This window comes from Mizuhopecten yessoensis, unplaced genomic scaffold (genome assembly GCF_002113885.1).
Source record: "Mizuhopecten yessoensis strain PY_sf001 unplaced genomic scaffold, ASM211388v2 scaffold2421, whole genome shotgun sequence".
Classification (NCBI taxonomy): Eukaryota; Metazoa; Mollusca; class Bivalvia; order Pectinida; family Pectinidae; genus Mizuhopecten; species Mizuhopecten yessoensis.
In genome coordinates, this window is record NW_018404538.1 from 191504 (window position 1) to 202748 (window position 11245).

Sequence of the window (11245 nt, forward strand, 5' to 3'; positions counted from 1 at the left end):
TTAATATATAGTCCAAACATAATTATAAACCTTATATAAAACCCGAACATCATTATACACGTAATATGTAGCCCTTACATAACTAAGACTAATATACAGGCCCTAACATAATTGTACACCTAATATACAGCCCTTACATAATGTTACAACTTACATGTAGCCCTCACATAATTATACACCTAAGATATAGCCAAAACTTAATTATACGCTTAATATATAGCCCTAACATAAGTATACACCTAATATATAATTCTTACAAAATTATACACATAATATATAACCTTCATATATTATACACCTAATATACATCCCAAACATAGTTATACACCTTATATCTAGCCCTAATATAATTATACACCTAATATATAGCCCTCATATAAAATTACGTCTAATATATAGTCCCAACATAATTATACACCTAAGATATAGCCCTAACATAATTATACACCTAATACATAAACCCTAACATAATTATAGATCTATTATATAGCTCTCACATAATGTTACACCTTATATAGAGACCCAACATAATTATACACCTTATATACAGCCCTGACATTATCATACTCCTAAAATATAACCCTAATATATATAATAAACCTAATATATATCCCTCATATAATTATACGTCTATTATATAACCCTAAGATATTTATGCACCTAAAATATAGTCCCAACATAAATATACACCTGTTAATCATATAACCCTCACATAATTATACACCTAATATATAGCCCTAACATAATTATAGAGCTAATATACAGCTCTAACATAATTATACACCTAATATATAGTCCCAACATAGTTATACATATAATATATAGCCCTCACATCAATACACACCTAATATATATATGCTCTTGTTTACTTTTAAAGAAACTGCCCTGTAGGATGGAGTGCTTTTGCTGAACAAAATCAAAGGATTATAAAGATTTGATCCATTGTGTAACATTCTATACTATTTAAAATGACATATTTGTTTTTATTTATTTTCATCTGTTGATTACCCATATTGGTGAATATTTTGACATTTAATGTTCCGAAAATTGGAGCTGATTCCTAAAGCTTGTTTAAAAGGTAATGGTGATTCCATGTTGTGTATAAACTCAATAACTGAAATAATTATAAAATCAATTTCATGGTCGAGTAGTCGCATGAATCGTATAACAGAAGGATGATTCTTTTTAAATGTCTACATGTGTAAAAATGAGTTTCCGTCCTCAACATTCATGCTCTGAAGAAGTTTTTGTAGGAATAAACTGAAATATAACGAGTTTTGAAACCAATTTAGTAATTGATTGATTTACAAATTATATTTAATAGCTTTACAAAAAAGTTGTTGTTTCACTCTCTGTTTTAACTTTAATCAGCTTAATTCGAACGGCAAATAACCATTGAAATAGAGAGTTATCTTTGAAATATTGGACATGACAAGAAACGTTACTTTCATTTGTCTCACCAATAATGCGATTTACATCTAGTGGTTTACTCTACCTTGATTTACATATGTATATATAAAGTACACACTTCATGGTACTTTTTTCTCTCGTCTTCAATGAAGACTTTTTGTGTCGCTGCATTTTTACAAACTGATGTAAATTACGATTTTTAAGATAATACCTGTATTCAGTTTTAATTAAGTTATATTTCCCCAACAACCACAACCCAAGTTTATGAAAGAATTCTAGACTTCATCAGCTTCAAATGATTGTAGATAAAGAAATCTGTATTGGATTTTTGGGGTTGGTATATTTGGAGCAAGTGTTGGTAGTAAAATGTAGCTGAATATATGAGATTTCTCTTTCATAGAGATTTGATTGTTTTCTCCACTATTTAGAAACAAATTGCCATCAGTAAAAAAACTTCTTGTTTTTGAAGTCCACGAATCAAAGCCAGACGGCTTGTTCAAGGCAGGACTTTGAGAGAAAGTCGTAGCAATGTTTCTAGCAATCGCAGAAATAGTTTGACAATTGTGCTTTTAAATTATGGTATTGGAACTTTTAAACTCAATGCAATTCAGTGCATTATGTTTCCAGTACATTGTACCTATTAATGTGCAAAAGTGCCTGAATTTATTTTGGAACTGCATTATTGTTGTATGCATATTTTGTACATTGAAGCGTGTAACTTATTTGCACTATCATGAACAAAAATAGTTTTAAAAAAAAGAAAATTTAAAACATGGAGAGACAAAATTCATAGTATATTTGCTATCAAAATGTTCCACATTTATGGTATAAAGGTTTTCTGTATCTTGTTAATTAGAGCATACAGGTATCAGAGTTGAAAATAACTGATTTCTAAATGTACCTCCTGAGTTTTCTAAAGGTGAAGATAGGTGTTAACAGATTTAATAATTAACCATCTACACAGGTGGATTTAAATGTCCTCTGAGGAATAACCATCAATATACATAAAATATTTAGGGCACAGTGACTGGCTGTGGCTCTGACAGAAGACCAGTTTGTATATTAATGTGATTTCAGAATTCTTGCTTGCAACAACCAATACAAGTCCTAAAGTGACATTCAGATCTTGTAGGTTATAACACAGTACTGTTTTCAAGTTTAGGCTATTAATGTGATTTCAGAATTCTTGCTGGCAACAACCAATAACAAGTCTTAAAGTGACATTCAGATCTTGTAGGTTATAATACAGTACTGTTTTCAAGTTTAGGACATTAATGTGATTTCAGAATTCTTGCTGGCAACAACCAATAACAAGCCTTAAAGTGACATTTAGATCTTGTAGGTTATAATACAGTACTGTTTTCAAGTTTAGGCCAGAAATTTGTTTTAAGAATTCTTGCTGGCAACAACCAATAACAAGCCTTAAAGTGACATTTAGATCTTGTAGCTTATAATACAGTACTGTTTTCAAGTTAGGCCATTAATGTGATTTCAGAATTCTTGCTCGCAACAAACAATACAAGTCTTAAAGTGACATTCAGATCTTGTAGGTTATAACACAGTACTGTTTTCAAGTTGAGGCCATTTTATGAGGACAGCAGTGTAGATCGACTTTTGTCAGATCAATGGAATAAAATAATTTGTAATAAAAAACATTTGTATATTTGTTGGCAAAACAAGCAATGCTGTTGTTTTATTGTTGGAAATAAAAAAAATATCATGTGAAAATAAATTGATATAGGAAAAAGGGAAAAAAAATAAAAAATTCAAGAAGAATTACACATTATTATATGTTTCGCATGTCTAAAATTGTCTGACATTGTCAGTATGGTATGTTTTAAGCAAAACTTCAAAACTATCTAAAATTTCTGGATATTTTTTTCCAAAAACAACGAGAAGAAAATCTACATTTTAAAGAAAGTGGTAGCTATGGGAGCACCCTATATATGTTATAAACATAAAAATATTGGTACCTTGCAAAACAATAAGCAAATTTCGCAAAACCAACAATTCTCAAAAATCACCTAAACATGACATATTTTATCTAAAAGGAAACTTGGAACTTATAGAAGTAACAAACTATATCCGATATATAACAGAAAGGAATGACAGGAAATCATGTGAGGGACACAACTCACAGAAATATTATCCAAAGGAAGACAATCAATCATAACTGCACAAATACTTACAGAGTATGAATATAACTTGAAACAAATTTTAAATTATATAAGAAATAATTCTCAGGGACACCATCTAAATGAAAATTAATTGATTGATATAACAGTCGAGATGCATTAAAAATCCTACCCACACGGAAAGTAAAACAAACATTACAGTAAAATGTTCAAACCTGGACTGCCATAGTGTAAAGTTTCACCTTTTGGCCTTTAGTAACTTTCAGCTTTCTTGGCGAATTTTGTGCATTTTTAAATATCTCCCATTCTCATCAGATGTATATGAAGTGCATAACATTTGAAAAAATAAAAATATGAATGTATAATAAGATGTATTGGAAAGCAAACAAAGGGTCACAACTCTTCGAGTTCGTGAAAATCCAGCCCTTACTTTCTTCTATTTTTAGGATGCTTCTACACCGAAGTCGAACAACTTCTGACAGGTCAATGACCCTTGATGAGACTTATTTAGCTGTCAAAGGTCAGACCAAAAAATACTGCAGTACAATTTTATGTCAACTTATGTATTAGTGGATTTGAACACTGTAAATATGAATGTTGAACAGAAATATTTTAACATTTAAGCGAACACTATTTTTTTTTTTACAATCCTTTCAATAACAGATTTAGGGAGTGAAGGGTTTAAATGTTGTTGTTGTTGATATTTAGTGGATCGAAGAGATACATGAGCATCAAAAATACATGATAATAACCGAAAAGTGACATTAACAGACGTGATATTAGGTGCAATGTACTGTACCGGTATAACTTTTTTTTTAAACACAGTATTCTAAAAGATATGATTAAGGTTTCAGACTCTTTTCGGTTATCAGCATCTTTTGAGGAAACTCCTCCATGTATTGTAGCAGAAAAATGTCAACAAATAATATGAAGTGTATGTAGTGCAGTGGATATATAGAAAGCTCAATTCCTGCTATATATTTGTAGAAAGTTGTCAAAGAATCAGATATTTGGCAGACCTTTCTTATACATATGACTTAAAAGTGGTTGCGAGGATTTATAAAACCCATAAAACAAACTGATTCCTATCCTTTATACAGAGATTACAGTGTGGAAATATAGATGCACTGAAGGTATTGAAAATAACGTCAGGTAATTCGGGTAAAATGGACTTCCATCATGATTTTACATAATCATGTGTTTATACAGCCTCCCTTAAGAAAAACATATTCCATGCATGTTTTCAGCCTGTTTTTGTTGTCATTATCTGTCCAGCCTGTAACATCTCATCTTTGCTAGCCAAGCGTTCATTTTGTATTCACATATTCATGTATTCAACCTTAGCAGATTTAGCCTTGTTCTCTAAGTTTTCAAATTATTGAACCTGGCACAGGGACTTGGCACGAATTACCATCCTATGGTCAACATATTTTTGTTATATCATACATTATATAATACACATATGTGAACTCAGGATTAGAAATTAATGCCAAGTCCCTGTGCATGTAAATAATAATGGCGGCGCCCAGTACCAAGTTGCCTTGTCGACTATGTCATGATTTATGTAAAAAGACAAAGGAGGACAATGATCAGTTGGTAGAGATAATTGGCCATATTCTAACTGTAAATGATAACCAAGGGAAAATCTTGAAAGTTTCAAGTTTTGCTAGTAAAGTGTCTATGCAAGGTGGCAAGGGAGGGAAATTAAACACAAGACTTAATCTGCCAAGGTTGAATAGTACAAATTTAAATTATGAACCCTTGGCTATTGAAGATGGTGAGATAACGAGGTTCGATCGTAAAAAAAGATGTATAGCTGTTGATAGGACGTACATTAAACAATACTAAATCAAATCTGAAATTTATTTTGACATAAAGATCTTATTTATTTGGATAATTTCATGGAAATGATGACTTGTTATTTTAAACAAATGATTTGTTAATTTCAGCTTGCATGCACTGTATGAATGTTGTTTTAATAATATTGTACCCGTATGAATCCATGATTGTCGTGAAGTGGTGCTTTATTTGAATTTAATACATTTGATGCTCTATTACCTGACCTGGAACGCATTCGTAGCCATACCGAGACAATTACAATACTGTGGTATAACTGCATGTATATATATTGTGTACATAGTTTAAGCGTCTGCGAGACCAGCTGTTTTAACTTACAAACGTCCAGGTGACGAGAAAGAACACGAGAGGAATGTTTTTGACTTTTGACAGGAGCTGTAGGCAATTCACACTTTTCAATTTGTACTATTCTTCTTTTTGGATAACGACGCTTTAACAGAAGTAACATACCACTATGCTTATATCCGATAATTTTAAGATAAAAAACCCCACACACAAGCTTTTAGTCACGAACTTTTCCTTGAATGCGCCTATGTATAATCTTCGGCACGATGTTAACACAAGTTAAGGTACACTATTGATGCCGACATGTACAAATGTATGTACAGTAAACTGTAAAACGAAAGTAGGTCTGCGCGATCGCAAACATTTAATGCTGATATTTTGGCATAAATGTCAGTTAGTACTTGATGTGATAGCAATGGATTAAACGAGTGTTACCTTGTTTCCTATTCTAGCACATCAGTGTCTCAATACATACGGTATTAATCTGTTAATGTTCGATAAACGTCTGTTTATTATAACTGTCCTGATTATGTTGTGACGTATTTCCGGGTCACGTTCTCGTATCAAGTGCGCTTCCAGTTACGTTATAAAATGCAAAATCTTGATATTTATTAATTAAAGATAGTTTAAAGACTAAACGAGTTAATAAAAACAATATCAATACATTGTAAATATTATGTTCTTGCATGTTTGAGAAGCAGACGACGTTTGATCATAATCTCGAAACTAGAAAAAAAAAAAAATGAAAAAAAATGTGGTTTAACATTTGAAAAAAAAAGTTTGAAGGGGACAAAATCAATTGGTTCTTTTATGAATTAATAAAAGTGATACAAAAAAGAAATATAGTAAATAATAGATAGTATTTTTTTTCAAAAACATCATCCTTAGAGAGTATGTGCTGGGCATGATCATTTAGAATCTTTGCAATACGTCAAACTCTTTCCAACGCGCATCAGCTTGAGATTAGGCCACTGTTTACAAAATGGCGACTGGAAGTAGCAAGGCGGATTAAATTGGAACTTCAATTGTGAATATTTCGGCAAGTAAACATTGTTCACAAAGCCCATGTGGTCTGTTCATCTAATTTAGTTAAGATGTACTCAGACCAGTCGTTGTTTAGTCGCTAGGGTCATTCACAAAAAAAATAGTATTATTATATAAACTTATTGTAGTTAAACAGAATTATACCCCTTATATATAGCCCTCATATAATAATACACACATAATATACAGCCCTAACATAATTATAGATCTATTTTATAGCCCTCACATAGTTTTACCCCTAATATACAGCCCTAAAATAATTATACACCTAATATATAACCCTTATATAAGTATACACCTAATGTAAACCCTTACAAAATTAGAGATCTATTAAATAGCCCTAACATAATTAAACCCCTTATATATAGCCCTCACATATTTATATACCTAATATATAGCCCTAACAAACATTGTAAATACACACCTTACATAACTATACATCTAATATATAACGATTACATATTTATACACCTAATGTATAGCTCTTACATAATTATAGACCTAATATAAAGCCCTAACATAAATATACATCTAAGATATAGTCCCAAAATAGTTATACATATAATATATAACCCTCACATCAATACACACCTAATATATAGCCCTCACATAATTATAGATCTATTATAACGCCCTAATATCATTATACACCTAATATATAGCCCTCATATAATCATACGCCTAGGATATAGCCCTATACAGCTAATATAGAACCCTAACATAATTGTACACCTATTCTATGACCCTAAGATAATTATAGACCTAAAGCATAGTCCTAACATAATTATACGCCTAATGTACCGCCCAAACATAATTATTCCACTACTTTATAGCCCTTACATAATTATACAACTAATATATAGTTCTAACATAATTATACACCTTATATATAGCCCTCACATAATTATACACCTAATATATAGTCTTCATATAATGATACATCTAATATATAGCCCTAACATAATAACTCATTTAATAAATAGTCCCAACATAATTATAAACCTTATATATAGCCCTTACATAATTATACACCTAATGTTAAACCCTTACATAAATATACATCTAATATATAGCCCTCGCATAAGTATACACCTAACATATAGTCCCAACATAATTATACACCTAATACATAGTCTTCACATAATTATAAACCTACTATATAACCCCTACATAATTATACACCTAATATATAGCCCTCATATAATTATGCGTCTAATATATACTCCCATCATAATTATACACTAAAAGATATAGCCCTAACATAAGTATACACCTAATATATAGCCCTAACATAACTATACACCTAATGTATACCCTAACAAAATTAGAGATCTATTAATTAGCCCTAACATAATTTAACCCCTCATATACAGCCCTCACATATTTATATACCTAATATATAGCCCTAACAAACATTGTAAATACACACCTTATATGTAGGCCTTACATAATTATACACCTAATATATAACGATTACATATTTATACACCTAATGTATAGCTCTTACATAATTATAGACCTAATATAAAGCCCTAAAATAACTATACATCTAAGATATAGTCCCAACATAGTTATACATTTAATATATAGCCCTCACATCAATACACACCTAATATATAGCTCTCAAATAATTATAGATCTATTATATTGCCCTAACATAATTATACACCTTATATACAGCCCTAACATAATTATACAACTAATATATAGTCCCAACATAGTTATTCATATAATATATAGCCCTCACATCAATACACACCTAATATATAGCCCTCACATAATTATAGATCTATTATAACGCCCTAATATCATTATACACCTAATATATAGCCCTCAAATAATTACACGCCTAAGATATAGCCCTATACAGCTAATATATAACCCTTACATAATTATACTATTATATGACCCTAAGATAATTATATACCTAAAATATAGTCCCAACATAATTATACGCCTAATGTACCGCCAAAACATAATTATTCCCCTACTTTATAGCCCTTACATAATTATACAACTAAGATATAGTTCTAACATAATTATACACCTTATATATAGCCCTCACATAATTATACACCTTATATATAGTCTTCATATAATGATACATCTAATATATAGCCCTAACATCAATACACGCATAATATACAGCCCTAACATAATTATAGATCTATTTTATATCCTCACATAGTTTTACCCCTAATATATAGCCCTAACATAATCATACCTCTAATATACAGCCCTAAAATAGTTATACACCTAATATATAACCCTAATATAATTATACACCTAATATATAGCCCTCATATAATTATACGTCTACTGTATACTCCCAACATAATAATACACTAAAATATATAGCCCTAACATAATTATACACCTAATATACAGCCCTCACATATTCATATACCTTATATATAGCCCTTACATAATTATACATCTAAGATATAGTCCCAACATAGTTATACATATAATATATAGCCCTCACATCAATACACACCTAATATATAGCCCTCACATACTTATAGATCTATTATATTGCCCTTACATCATAATACACCTAATACATAGCCCTCACATAATTATACGCCTAAGTCATAGCCCTCGCATACCTATACAGCTAATATATAACCCTAACATAATTATACACCTATTATATAACCCTAAGATAATTATTCACCTAAAATATAGCCCTTACATAGTTATACGCCTAATATATAGCCCTAACATAATTACACATTAAGTATATAGTCCGAACATTATTGTAAACCTTATATATAACCCTAACATAATTATACACGTAATATGAAGCCCTCACATAATTAAGACCTAATATACAGCCCTAACATAATTGTACACCAATTATACAGCCCTAACATAATTTTACAACTTACATATAGCCCTCACATAATTATACACCTAATATATAGCCCAAACATAATTATACGCCTAATATATAGTCCTAACATAATTATACACCTTATATATAGCCCTCACATAATTACACACCTAATATATAGCCTTCTCATATTATACACCTAATATACATCCCAAACATAATTATACCACAAATATATAGCCCTCATATAAGTATACACCTAATATATAACCCTAACTTAAATACACACATAATATACAGCCCTAACATAATTATAGATCTATTTTATAGCCTCACATAGTTTTACTCCTAATATATAGCCCTAACATAATCATACCTCTAATATACAGCCCTAAAATAATTATACACCTAATATAAAGCCCTTACATAATCATACCTCTAATATACAGCCCTAACATAATTATTCACCTAATAGCTAACCCTAATATAATTATACACCTAATATATAGCCCTCATATAATTATCATTATCATTTGTGTTATTTTTTACCTTTTTCGGGGTCAAAAATCAAAAGTGCTTCAGTTACAGTAAATATGTAAAAAGGAGATATCAATAATATATAATTTTCCAGTTTGTTGCATAATTTGTATCATATTGAACATTATAAAGTTGTACAGCAAAATTGAACCTGCTACAATTAAAAATGGCAACACAATGACAATTTAAGTGATCAATCTTGTGTCAAAAAAAGTGAAATTTTGGCCTTTTTTGAGGCGCAAGAAATGCACATTAATACACCTTTTCAAAATGGCCACCGAATTGGTATTTTTTTAAATTCTTGTAAAAAAAATTCTACAAACAACAGGCATCTAGTTTTTTGACATATTTTTCAGATGCGTGTTTGCTTATAAATTTGATCATAATTTGTTAAATATTACAAAAACCCATTACACCAGATCAAAACGAGACTTGAACGTGACTGAAACCTCAGAGGAGTACATCCTTAATGTATAGCTTTGACATAATTACACTCCTAATGTTTAGCCCTAATGTAAGTGTTGCTTAACAGATACCTATTTGTTCAATGCAGTTTATCTTGGTCACGTTTATTAACAGGCGAGGGCCAGCATGGACATCCACGTGACTTCAGATACGGGTATTTGATATGTCTAGTTACGTGTGTGGTAACGTGACCCCTATATTGACATTGACATAGTTCGAGTTTTAATTTATTTTGTTGACTATGCGTATTTGTTGATTATGCTTTGGAAGGGTTTCGGCCACGCTATAAAATAGCTTACCATCTGCATTTAAGACTCTTTCGCACATACGATGTTCGTCATGTACACACCACCCTATATATCTATAAATATTCATACCGATGTAAAATGTTGATTTGTGTGCCTTTTTATTTACTATATTTATAACTGTCACTGAACATGTAGGTGCATTATTATGCATGTGCAGTAAAGTGCCTTAGAGTAATTTTCAAATTATTTAGGGCGCTATACAATTGTTGTATCTATTATTCATTTTATTTTTTAATTGCATAATATGCCGAATGTGTATTTGGCATTCTGAGGTGTACCAAGGTTTAAGTATAAGTGGAAGAGCAAAGTTGGCCAAAGAAAAACTCCAGCACAATGTTCAGGGAAAGGTGGTGGGTGTTAGGGCAGAG